The 18600-nt window shown below is 44.3% G+C and overlaps 1 protein-coding gene across 12 annotated transcripts in view; it reads left to right on the top strand.

The window, feature by feature from the left end:
- LOC139583358 (protein 4.1-like) overlaps positions 1–18600 on the top strand; it is a 124577-nt gene that overhangs the window by 32867 nt on the left and 73110 nt on the right. Inside the window, exon 1 of one of the 12 annotated variants that reach the window (XM_071414335.1) lies at positions 416–511. The exons of the other annotated variants lie outside the window; for them this stretch is intronic. The gene's annotated coding sequence lies outside the window, so the exon portion shown is untranslated. Of the gene's footprint in view, positions 1–415; positions 512–18600 lie in introns of those variants that run through there. 12 annotated transcript variants of the gene reach the window in all.

Genomic DNA, 18600 nt, shown 5'->3' with positions numbered 1-18600 from the left:
AATTTGAGAAACCATGCATAGGCTGCTGTGTAGCCTAGTGTATATGTTTAATTTTACTCAGGATACTGTATATTGTCCATGTGATCAAAACGCCCGATGCCTACTGCCTAGTAGCGACTGGTTCAAAAGTGTTTAGGCCTAATAATACCATTACGCACGGATTCTTGCGCATCAGACAAAAAGTTGTCGGTTATATTCTGTTTGGAGAGTTGTGCGCTTTTGTGTGCTCTTTACTATTGCGTAATGCGTATCGTCTAGCGGTTTTGTTACTGGTAGACTAGACTATATCACTGGCGAATAACAGTTATGACTTGCAATCGTGAAGTTCCGGTCTCGGTTTTCGGGATGTGCTTCTGCAATGCGGTGGGTGTGGCCTGGCTGTTCGGTAGATGGAGAAAGGAGATGAGAGGAGAGCGCCTCTGTGGCCGCTTTGCCCTGGTTTACCCGTCCGATGGGGCGTTTTTCAGCCCACGTCATGGTTAGAGAGTGAGAGCAGATGCTACAGTCACAGGTGATGGTGCATTTTGCAAAATGAGTCAGAAAATCTAGGTGTAGTTGTCCATTGTTTACTATTTTTGGATGTGTTTTGTTTTGGTCTCATCTTTCATTATGGGGTACCACAAAGGGGTAAAAAATAGGCATGTGTTTGTGTGTGTAAATGTATAATAAACCATTGGTCAGATTTTTTTTAAAATCATCACTTGATTTATGATGAAATTGCACCACAAGAAAATGCCATGACTGATGAATGAACTGGATGTTATGATACTGCCTGCTCCACTCTGTTTGAAATGAACTGGATGTTATGATCTGCATCAAAATCCAAGATGGCGTAGCAGTCGGACGTGTGTTTGTCTTGTCTTGTCCCGTGTAAATAGTCCTCGTATTTTTCGTATACATTTCGTATATATTTTAATTTCACTTTCCATCTAGGAACTGAATATACATTCCTACATTCCGCCTCACCCAATGTGGTACGGACCTGCTATTTTTTATACTTTAGAACCGTAACCCCAATCAGAAGCTAGCCAGATAACTAGCTACTAGCTAGTAGTCAGTTAGCCACTGCTGCGGTCTTCACCCTTAACTCGGACACAGCCAGCTTCAGCTCGGGCCAATACCTGCCAGTCTGCAAGCGCGATATCAACCCAGAGCATATAGGACTGCTTTTTCTCTACCACATCACCGGATTCCTGACGCAAGCTCTGGACAATTACACCGTATCATCACAGCTAGCTAGCTGCAACCGAGTGGCTACTACTGGCTAACACCTCTGTCCCGAAGCAAGCACCAGTTAGCCTTGAGCTAGCCTCGAGCTAGGCCCATCTGCCGGCTAGCCGAAGAGGTCTACCAGCGAATTCTTGGGCTACAATACCTCTTTTGCCAATTGGACTGGACCTTTTTTTGCCGACACAGAGCCCTGCCAATCCATCACAACTGGTCTAAATCAGCTACAAGCTAATTTAGCCATTTTTTGCCGCTGCTAGCAGCTTTTACCTTCTGCACAGACACCAGCCCTGTTATTAGCCTGGATATTACTCACCAATTTACCAGCATCGGACTGTCTCTCGACAACAACGCCGGATTCCTGCCGTAATCCCTGAGCCACTACTTCTGATCCTCACAGCTAGCTTGCAGCTAGCGCAGCTAGCGCCACTGCCACGAAGCTAGCACCAGTTAGCAAACACAATTCTACAATTCACAACCTCTCTTTCGCCATCGCCATCCGGCTTGGATTCTCTGTCGACACGACCACGTCTGAGCAGACCCCCTCCTCCGTCTGAGCAGACCACCCCCCGGGCTACTAACTTTAAACGCCGCGTGCTAGCTTAGTGGAGGCCTCCCTGCTCCATCTACGGCTGCCCCCTGGACACTATGATCACTTGGCTACATAGCTGATGCCTGCTTGACTGTCCATTAATTCACGGTACTCCATTCTGTTTATTTGTGTTTTATCTGTCGGCTCTGTGCTTTAACTCAGGATCTGTGTGTAGTTAATCCGACCCTCTCTGCCTAGTCGTCGCCATTTTTACCTGTTGTTGCTGTGTTAGACTAGCACCCTGTTATTGCTGCTGTTATCTTACCTGTTGTTTTAGCTAGCTCTCCCAATCAAGACCTGCAATCACTTTATGCCTTATTGTATGTCTCTCTCAAATATCAATATGCCTTGCATACTGTTGTTCAGGCTAGTTATCATTATCATTGTTTTGGTTTGCAATGGACCCCGTAGTTCCACTCTCCGTACCTCTGATACCTCCTTTGTCCCACCCCCCACACATGCGGTGACCTCACCCATTGAGACCAGCATGTCCAGAGATACAACCTCTCTTATCATCACCCAGTGCCTGGGCTTGCCTCCGCTGTACCCGTGCCCCACCATACCCCTGTCTGCACATTATGCCCAGAATCTATTCTACCACGCCCATAAATCTGCTCCTTTTATTCTTTGTCCCCAACGCTCTAGGCGACCAGTTTTGATAGCCTTTAGCCGCACCCTCATCCTACTACTCCTCTGTTCCTCGGGTGATGTGGAGGTAAACCCAGGCCCTGCATGTCCCCAGTCACCCTCATTTGTTGACTTCTGTGATCGAAAAAGCCTTGGCCTCATGCATGTCAACATCAGAAGCCTCCTCCCTAAGTTTGCCTTACTCACCGCTTTAGCACACTCTGCCAACCCTGATGTCCTTGCCGTGTCCGAATCCTGGCTTAGGAAGGCCACCAAAAATTCTGGGATTTCCATACCCAACTATAACACTTTCCGTCAAGATAGAACTGCCAAAGGGGGAGGAGTTGCAATCTACTGCAGAGATAGCCTGCAAAGTTCTGTCATACTTTCCAGGTCTATGCCCAAACAGTTCGAACTTCTAATTTTAAAAATTAATCTCTCCAGAAATAAGTCTCTCACTGTTGCCGCCTGCTACCGACCCCCCTCAGCTCCCAGCTGTGCCCTGGACACCATCTGTGAATTGATCGCTCCCCATCTAGCTTCAGAGTTTGTTCTGTTAGGTGACCTAAACTGGGATATGCTTAACACCCCGGCAGTCCTACAATCCAAGCTTGATGCCCTCAATCTCACACAAATCATCAAGGAACCCACCAGGTACAACCCTAAATCCGTAAACATGGGCACCCTAATAGACATTATCCTGACCAACCTGCCCTCCAAATACACCTCTGCTGTCTTCAATCAAGATCTCAGCGATCACTGCCTCATTGCCTGTATCCGCCACGGGTCCGCGGTCAAACGACCACCCCTCATCACTGTCAAACGCTCCCTAAAACACTTCTGCGAGCAGGCCTTTCTAATCGACCTGGCCCGGGTACCCTGGAAGGATATTGACCTCATCCCGTCAGTTGAGGATGCCTGGTCATTCTTTAAAAGTTACTTCCTCACCATATTAGACGAGCATGCTCCGTTCAAAAAATGCAGAACCAAGAACAGATATAGCCCTTGGTTCACTCCAGACCTGACTGCCCTCGACCAGCACAAAAACATCCTGTGGCGAACTGCAATAGCATCGAAGAGCCCCCGCGATATGCAACTGTTCAGGGAAGTCAGGAACCAATACACGCAGTCAGTCAGGAAAGCAAAGGCCAGCTTTTTCAAGCAGAAATTTGCATCCTGTAGCTCTAACTCCAAAAAGTTCTGGGATACTGTAAAGTCCATGGAAAACAAGAGCACCTCCTCCCAGCTGCCCACTGCACTGAGGCTAGGTAACACGGTCACCACTGATAAGTCCGTGATAATCGAAAACTTCAACAAACATTTCTCAATGGCTGGCCATGCCTTCCTCCTGGCGACTCCAACCTTGGCCAACAGCCCCGCCCCCCCCGCTGCTACTCGCCCAAGCCTCCCCAGCTTCTCCTTTACCCAAATCCAGATAGCAGATGTTCTGAAAGAGCTGGAAAACCTGGACCCATACAAATCAGCTGGGCTTGACAATCTGGACCCCCTATTTCTGAAACTGTCCGCCGCCATTGTCGCACCCCCTATTACCAGCCTGTTCAACCTCTCCTTCGTATCATCTGAGATCCCCAAGGATTGGAAAGCTGCCGCGGTCATCCCCCTCTTCAAAGGGGGAGACACCCTGGACCCAAACTGTTACAGACCTATATCCATCCTGCCCTGCCTATCTAAGGTCTTCGAAAGCCAAGTCAACAAACAGATCACTGACCATCTCGAATCCCACCGTACCTTCTCCGCTGTGCAATCCGGTTTCCGAGCCGGTCACGGGTGCACCTCAGCCACGCTCAAGGTACTAAACGATATCATAACCGCCATCGATAAAAGACATTACTGTGCAGCCGTCTTCATCGACCTGGCCAAGGCTTTCGACTCTGTCAATCACCATATTCTTATCGGCAGACTCAGTAGCCTCGGTTTTTCTAATGACTGCCTTGCCTGGTTCACCAACTACTTTGCAGACAGAGTTCAGTGTGTCAAATCGGAGGGCATGTTGTCCGGTCCTCTGGCAGTCTCTATGGGGGTACCACAGGGTTCAATTCTCGGGCCGACTCTTTTCTCTGTATACATCAATGATGTTGCTCTTGCTGCGGGCGATTCCCTGATCCACCTCTACGCAGACGACACCATTCTATATACTTCCGGCCCTTCCTTGGACACTGTGCTATCTAACCTCCAAACGAGCTTCAATGCCATACAACACTCCTTCCGTGGCCTCCAACTGCTCTTAAACGCTAGTAAAACCAAATGCATGCTTTTCAACCGTTCGCTGCCTGCACCCGCACGCCCGACTAGCATCACCACCCTGGACGGTTCCGACCTAGAATATGTGGACATCTATAAGTACCTAGGTGTCTGGCTAGACTGCAAACTCTCCTTCCAGACTCATATCAAACATCTCCAATCCAAAATCAAATCAAGAATCGGCTTTCTATTCCGCAACAAAGCCTCCTTCACTCACGCCGCCAAACTTACCCTAGTAAAACTGACTATCCTACCGATCCTCGACTTCGGCGATGTCATCTACAAAATAGCTTCCAATACTCTACTCAGCAAACTGGATGCAGTTTATCACAGTGCCATTCGTTTTGTTACTAAAGCACCTTATACGACCCACCACTGCGACCTGTATGCCCTAGTCGGCTGGCCCTCGCTACATGTTCGTCGTCAGACCCACTGGCTCCAGGTCATCTACAAGGCTATGCTAGGTAAAGTGCCGCCTTATCTCAGTTCACTGGTCACGATGGCTACACCCACCCGCAGCACGCGCTCCAGCAGGTGTATCTCACTGATCATCCCTAAAGCCAAAACCTCATTTGGACGCCTTTCCTTCCAGTTCTCTGCTGCCTGCGACTGGAACGAATTGCAAAAATCTCTGAAGTTGGAGACTTTTATCTCCCTCAACAACTTTAAAAATCTGCTATCCGAGCAGCTAACCGATCGCTGCAGCTGTACATAGTCCATCTGTAAACTACCCACCCAATTTACCTACCTCACCCCCCATACTGCTTTTATTTATTTACTTTTCTGCTCTTTTGCACACCAGTATCTCTTCTTGCACATGATCATCTGATGATTTATCACTCCAGTGTTAATCTGCTAAATTGTAATTATTCGATTTATTGCCTACCTCATGCCTTTTGCACACATTGTATATAGATTCTCTTTTTTTTCTACCATGTTATTGACTTGTTTATTGTTTACTCCATGTGTAACTCTGTGTTGTCTGTTCACACTGCTATGCTTTATCTTGGCCAGGTCGCAGTTGCAAATGAGAACTTGTTCTCAACTAGCCTACCTGGTTAAATAAAGGTGAAAAAAATAAATAAAATAAAATAAAATAAAAAATGATACTGCCTGCACCACTCTGTTTGAAATGAGATGGATGTTATGATACTGCCTGCTCCACTCTGCTTGAAATGAGATGGATGTTATGATACTGCCTGCTCCACTCTGCTTGAAATGAACTGGATGTTATGATACTGCCTGCTCCACTCTGCTTGAAATGAGATGGATGTTATGATACTGCCTGCTCCACTCTGTTTGAAATGAGATGGATGTTATGATACTGCCTGCACCACTCTGTTTGAAATGAGATGGATGTTATGATACTGCCTGCTCCACTCTGTTTGAAATGAGATGGATGTTATGATACTGCCTTCACCACTCTGCTTGAAATGAGATGGATGTTATGATACTGCCTGCTCCACTCTGCTTGAAATGAGATGGATGTTATGATACTGCCTGCTCCACTCTGTTTGAAATGAGATGGATGTTATGATACTGCCTGCACCACTCTGTTTGAAATTAGATGGATGTTATGATACTGCCTGCTCCACTCTGTTTGAAATGAGATGGATGTTATGATACTGCCTGCTCCACTCTGCTTGAAATGAGATGGATGTTATGATACTGCCTTCACCACTCTGCTTGAAATTAGATGGATGTTATGATACTAGAGCTCAGAGCTCAGCCGACCATTGATCAATATTAGTGAAATAGCTTTCATTTTAACATAGCAAAATGTTCAACGGTTGTAAGGTTTTGGATAGTAGAAAGTGGCATGGCCGTGCAGTGCAGCTTTAAACCTTGTATAGATCTCTTCAGTCCAGGAGCAGTGGATCGGTACCATTTTCCTTGTGGACATGTCGCATCCCCGTGTCCTATGACTTTGATAGATGAGTTAAAGTGCTTTTATGCTGACTACGGACTACTGAAACAATACTGCTACTGTGCTGAGGTGTAAGGTTACATGGGAGAATGTCACATACAGAATCTCCTACCGTAACCAAAAGGTGTATAGTGTGTTATATTCAGGCTATTATTGTAGTGGACCAGTGGACCTGGCATCCAAATGATAATGCTTGACTGGTCTCGATTTCTAAGTCTGTGGACCCTTGTATACATCTCGTACGTTTTCCCATCCTGGATGTTTCCCTGTGTGTACTCTTGGAAAGCGTTGTGTGATTGTGAACAGTTGGTAATCAGCCATGTGTTCTTGCTGAGAATAGTTAATTGGCTTCGGTCTCCTGTGTCTCTAGTGTTTCAATCACTGGATGTAGGCTACAGTGGAACAAGTCACAGAGCAGCAGCCTTCTTTTAGGCTACAGTGGAACAAGTCACAGAGCAGCAGCCTTCTCAGAGCAAAGCAGGAAGAAAGTGAAGCTACTGGGGCATTTCTGTCAATGGCAGGATAAAAGTGTTTGGTTGTGCACCCTTATCTCATTCAAGAGAGTTCACAGTACTTTTAGGCTGCCGCTATGCAGTGTAAGTACACAATCACTCCGATTACTGCATGGAGACTAATTTATACGATCAGATATGCTTTATGTAAATTGTGCTTAGCAGAGCTTGCTGCATCCACTTGTTTGTGACTCAAGGAGGTGTGCCTTAGCACAAGGGCACCATGGACAGCGCCACAGGCTTCGACTAGACAATCAGACCCAGTTCAAGTGCTGTAACACTGTTGTAGGCCCGATTGAGCTTCACTGGAAGGGCCAGTGAAGGTCAATCAGGAAGCCTTGTAGGTGCGCTGCTGCTTTGTCATCAGGATAATTCAATGTCATTGAAACAGATATATGCAGTTTTCACAAAACACTGCCGTTCCTTTCCCTGGTGCAGCCTATGTGTTGAACCATAAGCAGTTTAGAGGAACTTAACACGGGTTATGTAAGGGTTTGATAGTAACCCTTTACGTTACAGCAACAACTAGGAACATAACTTAATGTTCTTATACCATGATATGACCACTTTATTCTGTGCTTAATGTCAAGCGCTATCCAAGGTTTTATAGAGGCTGTATCTAGGTTTTATAGAGGTTGTGTCTAGGTTTTTGGAGTGTTGGAGTGTCACGACAGTTGGAGTGTCACGACTTCCACCGAAGTCAGTTTCTCTCCTTGTTCGGGCGGCGCTCGGCGGTCGGCGTCGCCGGTCTTCTAGCCATCATCGATCCACTTTTCATTTTCCTTTTGTTTTGTCTTGTCTTCCCACACACCTCGTCTCAATTCCCTCATTACATGTTGTGTATTTAACCCTCTGTTTCCACCATGTCTTTGTGCGGAATTGTTTATTGTAAGTGCATGTGCACGTTTTCTCTGGTGCGCGATGGGTTTTGTACCCATTTGTTTATTGTTCTGGTTTCCGGTGGTTTTATGAATAAAACTGCTCCGTTGATGACCCCGTTTTGCTCTCCTGCGCCTGACTTCCCTGCCACCAGTTACGCACTCCCTTACATGGCGCTTAATATGCAGATCTGATCAGTACATGCATTTTTAAAAATTAGGATCTAAAATCCAATCATTCTATTTTTCATTCTATCTTATAATTATTATATTTTTAGCCATCTTAACCAGGTTCTTTTTGCAGTTAGATGGACCTGATTGAATAATTCATATTTCTCATTAGTGAAATGCTATTGGGTTTATTTTGAAGAGGTCATTTGGTGGTGAGCATGCCTGGTCAATAATGTTAACGTCATCAGTATTAGGCTATATGAAATGCTCTGCTATTACAATGTCTGCTTTCTTTGCTTTGCCTTCAATGGGGTAGGGTTGCTAGGTTTCAGTAGCTGACTCTTTTAATGATACCTAATATTTAAATTTTAAAAAACGTTGTTTTTGTAATTGCAATTCTATTCTCTTAATTTCAGGAAAGAAGTGATTCATGTTTGTGTAGATACCAAGTATTGGACTAATTCCTTATTCATGAGCAGTGTGGTTTTGGTCCATCAATGTAAAATGTGTAAACCCATATAATAATTGAGCTCATCTAAACCATGTCAGCTTATTGAACCTCTCTCCCATCCAGATCAATGTTGCCCTCAAGACTCTTTTTCATCTGTCCTTGTCCTATTTAACCTACTTGCACAAAACAGGTTTCTTCTGTGATAGGCCTTGATTACGGAAGTCCAGAGAGGACATATTAACAAAAATATATAATTCCCTCGTTATGTTGAGATCACAACTTATTTATCTCATGATCTCTACATAATGAAAGTTGTTTTGTTGAGATCACGAGATAATCAAAAGTACCACGCATCATCCATTTATTTGTTCAGATGCACGACAACCCCCTCATTAAGGAGCCCTGTGGCTGCATTGATCGCAATGCGCTTGTGGGACATTTAAGCCCTGAACGGTGCCTAACAGGCATACTGTCTCCCAGGCTGCATGCCACCCCTCAAAACCACAGCCAATCACATGCAAGGAACAATGTTGCTAACTTGGCTAGTATAGTGAGCTAGCTAACAAGCTAGCTTGCTATCTATGCGGGTTGTTAGCTTGCATAACTGATATATGTATAATTATAAGGGACACTTCATGTTTTGTGGATAATATTTACATTTACACTGGGTGAGCTCCATTCCTGACAGGATGATCAGATTAAACTCGGGGGTGGCACACTACCTGAGAGACAGGGCTGCCTGTCGGGCATCGTTCATGGTTTAAATGCCCCACAAGGGCGTAGCTCCCCCACGAGCTCTTTGCTCAAGGTAAGGGACATTTACCTTGCTAACTTTATCATTTATAATGTAGCCAAACATCTCTTAGTGTAGCAATCAGTAGAAACGTATGTGCTGGTCCACCGAGGGCTCTGCCGTCTCAGCCATACTGTCAATCTATCATCAATACGTCACTCCTATTTATAGAGTTTCTCTTGTTATCTCGACAAAACAACTTTTGTTATGTAGTGATCGTGAGATAAATCATTTGTGATCTCAACATAACGAAGGAATATATGTTTTTATTCATATGTCCTCTCTGGACTTCCGTACTTGATACAGTGCGTTGTAACAGACAGAATCCATGACGTACATCAACTCCCCCCAGTCCGTTTATTCAACTGTACACCCCCCCCCCCCTCTCTCTCCCTGTGAGGTCTGGGGGAGAATCCTGCCTCTGTGTGGGCTGCTGGCTGGTTAAATTGAAGGGGACCAGCTGCTGCGGTGAACTGGGTAATTGTCTGGAGCGGTTCTCTGAACTCTGCCGGCCCAACGGTACCATTAGTGGAACAGTAAGATTAAGGGAGATGCCATACGGGGAAGAAAGCAATCAAATTGAAGGAGACAATCTGGGCCTTTGGGAGTAATTCAAGAGAGAACAGCAAGGTGGAGGAAGCAAGTGTAAGATAGAATTCTATTTGAAGAGGGGACATAGGCTGTTGGTAGTCTCTGTGCTGTAAATAGAGATGGGAGAAGAAGGGTTCAGATGCCATCTAGTCAGAGGAGTTTGTTTTCTTTTAGATACTTTGAGCATTTGATTGAGACTGCCCGGAGTGCTGAATGGGCCAGGTTTACACTTCTGTATCTATTCCAATTTCACCAGAATAATTCAATCAAACGCAGCTTGAGTATTTGAATGAAAACAAACACCATTTGAACCCAGCTGTGTCTGACTGGGAAGACAGCCCATAGTTTGATGCTATATGTTCTCTAGAAGAGTCACACAGTACCTCAGGCAGAGAGACAGACTTTTGATAAGTACACTCCGGATACAGTAAGCCAGTAAATGTCAGGGCGGTCATCTCATTCAAACAGCTGTCTGCATTCCAGCTGTGAGTGGAGAGAAGGCCGCATGCCGGAGATAGTTTCGCTGAGTCACAGACTATAGATTGTAGTGTAACAGATCCCAGTACACACAGGGATTCTCTGCACAGCTATGCTCAACCCGGTCTGTATTGACAGCCTCGCTAATGTTAGGCCCCAACGGTTGAGAAAGAGAGATATGGGGAGAGTATTATGGATGGATGGCTGGATGGATGGATGGATGGATGGCTGGATGGATGGATGGATGGATGGATGGATGGATGGATGGATGGATGGATGGAGAGAGAGAGAGAGAGAGAGAGAGAGAGAGAGAGAGAGAGAGAGAGAGAGAGAGAGAGAGAGAGAGAGAGAGAGAGAGAGAGAGAGAGAGAGAGAGAGAGAGAGAGAGAGAGAGAGAGAGAGAGAGAGAGAGAGAGAGAGAGATATTGTTTTTTCTCCTGGGGCTTTAGGAAGGGGCTTGTGTGCAAAATACCATACATCAGTTTCCACTAGAGGTTGAAGAAGCTACCCATTTGTTTTAGATAACATGTTATTTTTCCTGGAACTACTGGGTTTTGTCTCTGTGTTGAAATTCTCTTGACTTTCCCCCTCTGATCATTGTTGGTTTTCACCTTGCTTCATTGGCCATGAAAGTTGACTAATTCTGGTTGAAACATTTTTACTCCTCTGAGAAATAAATTACCTTGGCTTGAATAATTCATATTTCTGCTTACTACGAACATAGAGAAATTTCAAGCAAAAATACAGTAGGGCTACATTTACAACATTTTATGATTATAATTTCCTTGTATCCGAAAGGATTTCCTGACCTTCATGGGTGACACGATCTTTCTTGTTTGTTCTATTTTCTTGTTCGGCAGTAATGTCTGACTCTGAGGTTGCAATATTAATCCAACAGAAGACTGCTGGCCCAAATCGGGCTGCAACTCCCTCTGTTCAGCCTGGACTATCTGTAACCCTGCCATAGTAACTGCCACAGCAATGGACACCTTTGTCTTTTTTTCCCCAGGCTAATTTTATCACGGTGTAACAATAGTGAACCTGTTTTATGGAAATGTGGTGCACAGTAGCCTACATGTTGTATGACATCTCTTCAGTGCTGTATCTTACGTATGTGGTAGTTAGAGCGTATCATTTGGACTGAAGCAATGTCAGTCCATCTTGTATAACTAAGTACTAGTAACACAAGTGTAATGAACACAAAAAAAACTGCTTTTCTCAAGAGTGGAATTGACTTGCTATGGATGGAGGCCATCCTTTTAAGACTAGCCTATAACTCAGGGTCGTATTCCATTTGTCACGTTGGCATAAATGATTCGGGAGACAGGCACAGGAATGCGTAATAGGGTTTTTTGTTAGGCCCAAATTACGGCGTGCCGTGTAAAGGCACGGGGACGAAGACCAAACAAACATGTACACAAAACACATGGGTTGAAACCCAAACAAAAGAGCGAGGAGTACCTCAAAAAAATAACACTAGCACAATGATTACCACACGGGATGAAACCCATAATCATCTGCGCAATCCACAAGGGCACGAAAGTCCAAAACGTACAGCACAGGTACTCACACGCACCAACGGACATTGGAACAATAATCGACAAGACCAAGGAAACCAAAGGGCACATATATACAAATAATAATCAGTGGGAAGAGTGTGCGTGATGTGCGTCATGAAAGTTCCGGAGGGATCTGTGACACCATTAAACCTACAAATACGGTGAAGAGAAGAATGTCCTTGCACAGCGAGAAAGCATTTAAAGGGGAATTACACACCAAAACAGAACAAAAATATTCTGTAGTGATTTAAGCATTGGCATGGACTCAGAACATCCATTTTCGTTGTTTCTTTATGAATAATTGTAATATTGAGAGTTTTAAAAAAAATACAAAAAATACCAAACTAGGAAAAATAAAACTGAGAAAACAGAATTTGAAAAAACACAAAATATCATTTTATGGGGCCTGTCATTCCAAATACTGTTTATGAACCATTATCTTATCAGGTATATTGACAGAAACACATCTCTTGGACCCGGGGACGACATACTTGCGACATGTTTCATTTTTAAAAGTAGCTCTCATTCTAGAAAAGGTTGGAGTCCCCTGACACTGTGTAAATTAAACATTCTTGAATTAGTAGTATTTTTTGGTGCATTACACTGTTCAGTCAGAAACAAGGAAGGCATACCTGGGCTTGATTGAATAGGGCTCCTAGAAACTAAGCCCTTTTCTACTTACCCAGAGTCAGATGAAGTCCTTGGATACCATTTTTATGTCTCTGCTAGCTGTACTAGTAGACTCCCAGTCATTGCTCTAAATGTTAGTTAGCAATGGCTCACGGAACTACCTTCAAACACAGAGAAATGTTTATTCATATTCATCTGACTCTGATTAGTAGAAAAATAGTTTAATTGCCCAAAAATACAAATAAAGGACTTCATTTAGGGCTGGGTGGTATACCGTATTTTATGATATACCGTTATTGCTACACGGACCGTTTTTTTTTTTTTTTACCTTCTACAACGGTATTTGAATGTTTGGTTTGTTAGATGTGATATGCCGTGTGTAAACGTCAATTTTTATATTTTACTCCGCTACTTGAGTCATCTCTCTGCTCTCGCTCTCTCCATGCCGCTTTCCACACAGACCTAGCCCCGCCCCCTGTCACTCCATCAGCGCATTTGTTGTTCTCTACCACGAGACACTTATGTTCAGTCTGCATGGTCAACGCAGCACATGCAACAATGATAACGACAACGATGCTGTTTTCACTTTGCTTATTATAAATATAAATCCTCTAGCGTTCTATAATTACACTATTCATTTGTCTTTCTTACATCTTTTCTTAGCAAGTTGGGTCTAAATCTTGTTAGCCACTAATGCTAATTGCTAGTTAGCTGGCTAGATAGCTAGCTAATACATTTACTGAGTCAGAGCAAACCAATTAGCTATACATCCTGATAATACCAGTGATGGTGTAGACCTAAATCAGCATGTTGTTTGTGCAACAGTATCTTCTAAATCAAAGAGGAATACGTGAGGCATGACTATGTTAGCTACTTGAAGTAGCTAAGAGAAAACAATCAATGTAGCCAAAGATTATAGGGTCTCCTAGGAAATGCTTACCAACACTTTGGTCCTAACCTGTCACAATAACTCCCCCCTGGCAATTTCATTGTCATGTCAAACAACACTGTATGCAAAGTGACCACTATCATATTCTTACTAAAATTACAATAGTTATTCTATTTCCATGATTCCAACAGTTCACCCAAGTGTTTTGCTCTAAATCGCAAGAAGAAATCGCCATTGCAACATTTGTTTAGAAATAAGGCCTAGATTGTTTGCCCATATCGTGCAGCACTACGTGGCAGTGTGAAAATTATCTCAAATGAGTGCAGGAAATACAGGAAATGATTTTGGGTTGAAGTTGAATTGAACAGTATAAACCAATCAGAATGGAGAAAGACTCATTGAAATCACTTGGATGTGAATGGATGTGGATGTGTGGATGTGTTGCTACCCTAGGATCACTCACTACTCATAAAGCACCCTGGGATCACTCACTACTCATAAAGCACATTTAGAACTTATATTATTAAAAAACAAAATACCGTCAAATAATGTCATACAATCAATTTTTTTTATACCGTGAAATGATATTTGGGCCATATAGCCCAGCCCTAACCTAATTGCCCAAATCTCTTTAACTCTTAGTGCCTGATTTCATCCCTGACCCTCCATGGAAGAAAGGTGACATGGGGAAAGACAATCCTATGCTTCTTTCAGAGATCTGAAAATATCCCCCAGCACGTCACAGCTATGTTAGAGGATTTTATCGCTCCCTAGGTGTCAGTGGGGCTGTCTCAGAACATTTCCCAACATCCCCTCTAGGAGTGTTCGGAGCTACTCTCATCATTACCCATCAGCCTCTGAGAAGCGGAGCATGCTGGGGGATATTTTTAGACCTTTGAAAAAAACGAGAGGGGGAGGGAAAAGAAAGGAAACCAAGCTGTTGCCTTCTTCCTGTTTACCCACATTTGTTTGAATTGGTGTAAAAATGCGATTGAGATGAGATTGTCCTCAGCTTTTGTCAGCTTTTTTCTTCTCTATCTCAAATGTTTTCCCAAACTAGCAGTGAGGTAAAAGCCTACCCATTGGTTAAAAACAAGAATAAAACGATGGGCTCCAACAAAACTGTCCGGTTAAAAGTGAGAGATTAAGCTGGCTTGGTCCAATTTTCAGTATGGCGATATACACTATATATACAAAAGTATGTGGACACCCCTTCAAATTAGTGGATTCGGCTATTTCAGCCATACCCTTTGCTGACAGGTGTATAAAATCAAGCACACAGCCATGCAATCTCCATAGACAAACATTGGCAGTAGAATGGCCTTACTGAAGAGCTCAGTGACTTTCAACATGGTACCATCATAGGATGCCACCTTTCCAACAAGTCAGTTCGTCAAATGTCTGCCCTGCTAGAGCTTCCCCGGTCAACTGTAAGTGCTGTTATTGTGAAGTGGAAACATCTAGGAGCAACAACGGCTCAGCTGCGAAGTGGAAGGCCACCAAGCTCACAGAACGGGGCCGCAGAGTGCTGAAGCGCGTAGCACGTAAAAATTGGCTGTCCTCGGTTGCAACACTCACTACCGAGTTCCAAACTGCCTCTGGAAGCAACGTCAGCACAAGAACTGTTCGTCGGGAGCTTCATGAAATGGGTTTCCATGGCCAGGCAGCCACACACAAGCCTAAGAAAACCATGCTCAATGCCAAGCGTCGGCTGGAGTGGTGGTAAGCTCGCCGCCATTGGACTCTGGAGCAGTGGAAACGCGTTCTCTGGAGTGATGAATCACGCTTCACCATCTGGCAGTCCGATGGACTAATCTAGGTTTGGAGTATGCCAGGAGAACGCTACCTGCCCCAATGCACGGTGCCAACTATAAAGTTTGGTGGAGGAGGAATATTGGTCTGGGGCTGTTTTTCATGGTTCGGGCTCCTTAGTTCCAATGAAGTGAAATCTTAACGCTACATCATACAATGGCATTCTAGACGATTCTTTGCTTCCAACTTTGTGGCAACCTTTTGGGGAAGGTCCTTTCCTGTTTCAGCATGACAATGCCCCCGTGCACAAAGCGATGGCCATACAGAAATGGTTTGTCGAGATCTTTGTGGAAGAACTTGACTGGCCTGCACAGAGCCCTGACCTCAACCCCATCGAAAACCTTTGGGATGAATTGGAACGCCGACTGCAAGCCAGGCCTAATCGCCCAACATCATCAGCGCACAACCTCACTAATGCTCTTGTTGGAGTCGCCGCAGCAATGTTCCAACATCTAGTGGAAAGCCTTCCCAGAGGAGTTGAAGCTGTTATAACAGCAAAGGGGGGACAAACTCCATATTAATGCCCATGATTTTGGAATGAGATGTTCGACGAGCAGGTACTTTTGGCTATGTAGAGTACAACACATAGCATTTCTATGATCCACAAATCCCCGATTTACATTAGAGAGGGTCTGTAGAGCAACACACACACACACACACTAATATAGGTAATTCCAGCCTGGAATGTAGCGTTTATTGAGCTCATTCCCTTCACTACTCCTACAGCAGACTCATCACTACTTCTACAGCATACTCATCACTACTCCTACAGCAGACTCATCACTACTTCTACAGCAGATTCATCACTATTCCTACAGCAGACTTGGCACTACTCTTACAGCAGACTCATCACTACTCCTACAGCAGACTCATCACTACTCCTACAGCAGACTCATCACTACTCCTACTGCAGACTCATCACTACTCCTACTGCAGACTCATCACTATTCCTACTGCAGACTCATCACTACTCCTACTGCAGACTCATCACTACTCCTACAACAGACTCATCACTACTCCTACAGCAGACTTCATCACTACTCCTACAGCAGATTCATCACACCTCCTACAGCAGACTTGGCACTACTCTTACAGCAGACTCATCACTACTCCTACAGCAGATTCATCACTATTCCTACAGCAGACTCATCACTACTCCTACTGCAGACTCATCACTACTCTTACAGCAGACTCATCACTACTCCTACAGCAGACTCATCACTACTTCTACAGCAGACTCATCACTACTCCTACAGCAGACTTGGCACTACTCCTACTGCAGACTCATCACTACTCCTACAGCAGACTTGGCACTACTCCTACAGCAGACTCATCACTACTCCTACAGCAGACTTGGCACTACTCCTACTGCAGACTCATCACTACTCCTACAGCAGACTCATCACTACTCCTACAGCAGACTTGGCACTACTCCTACAGCAGACTCATCACTACTCCTACAGCAGACTTGGCACTACTCCTACTGCAGACTCATCACTACTCCTACAGCAGACTCATCACTACTCCTACAGCAGACTCATCACTACTCCTACAGCAGACTTGGCACTACTCCTACAGCAGACTCATCACTACTCCTACAGCAGACTTGGCACTACTCCTACTGCAGACTCATCACTACTCCTACAGCAGACTCATCACTACTCCTACTGCAGACTCATCACTACTCCTACTGCAGACTCATCACTACTCCTACAGCAGACTCATCACTACTCCTACAGCAGACTTGGCACTACTCCTACTGCAGACTCATCACTACTCCTACAGCAGACTCATCACTACTCCTACAGCAGACTTGACACTACTCCTACAGCAGACTGTAGGAGTAGTTAAACAGGATGTTCCACTCCCCACTTTTACCCTTCTGACTTTACCTTTGGAGAGATATCCATTTCCCCATCAACACAAATCAACAGGCCACATTTGGGAGCGGTTAATTTCAAAGTCTAATGCCCTGGTTTAATGTGGCTGTAAATTCTATTAGCTTCTATCCGCTCAAGGACACTCTTTTTACCTCTTTGAATTATCCCCTGACATTTAGTTCTTTGCCTTGTCAATGGACTATTTTCTGTAATGTTTAGAGAAATATGTCTATTGTTTTTAAGAAAATACACATTCTTTCTCTATATGTTAATTGGAATGGATTATACAATATTTGCAGTCACCGTTAGACTAATGAAGCTAAGGTTATGCAAGTGAGGGAAACGTTGTTTAGTTAAAAAAAAGGATCATATTCTAATGAGCATTTTTAGCATTAGGCTATAATTCAGTGTGATTTGTATGCTCATGTCTGACTACATCCACACTGGCAGGTGGAGCGTCTTTACAAATCAATGCTAATGTCTGACTACATCCACACTGGCAGGTGGAGCGTCTTTACAAATCAATGCTAATGTCTGACTACATCCACACTGGCAGGTGGAGCGTCTTTACAAATCAATGCTAATGTCTGACTACATCCACACTGGCAGGTGGAGCGTCTTTACAAATCAATGCTAATGTCTGACTACATCCACACTGGCAGGTGGAGCGTCTTTACAAATCAATGCTAATGTCTGACTACATCCACACTGGCAGGTGGAGCGTCTTTACAAATCAATGCTAATGTATTCTGACCAGAATCTCACCTCAATGTTACGTTGTTCTCATTTCTATCCAGGCATTGTTTATTATAATTTACATTATTAGGATAATTTGCATCAGGCCGATGTTCTAATCTAGATCAGATTTTTTGTATTTTTTAAATTTGCACAGGCATTCTCATGTCGCCTCTTGTCATAGCTAGTCTACATCCCTTCCCTTCTCATGTCGCCTCTTGTCATAGCTAGTCTACATCCCTTCCCTTCTCATGTCGCCTCTTGTCATAGCTAGTCTACATCCCTTCCATTCTCATGTCGCCTCTTGTCATAGCTAGTCTACATCCCTTCCATTCTCATGTCGCCTCTTGTCATAGCTAGTCTACATCCCTTCCCTTCTCATGTCACCTCTTGTCATAGCTAGTCTACATCCCTTCCCTTCTCATGTCGCCTCTTGTCATAGCTAGTCTACATCCCTTCCCTTCTCATGTCGCCTCTTGTCATAGCTAGTCTACATCCCTTCCATTCTCATGTCGCCTCTTGTCATAGCTAGTCTACATCCCTTCCATTCTCATGTCGCCTCTTGTCATAGCTAGTCTACATCCCTT

The sequence above is a fragment of the Salvelinus alpinus genome, chromosome 8 (genome assembly GCF_045679555.1).
Source record: "Salvelinus alpinus chromosome 8, SLU_Salpinus.1, whole genome shotgun sequence".
In the NCBI taxonomy this organism is placed as follows: Eukaryota; Metazoa; Chordata; class Actinopteri; order Salmoniformes; family Salmonidae; genus Salvelinus; species Salvelinus alpinus.
The sequence above is the reverse complement of the archived record's forward strand: the minus strand, read 5'-3'. Positions and strand labels throughout refer to the sequence as shown.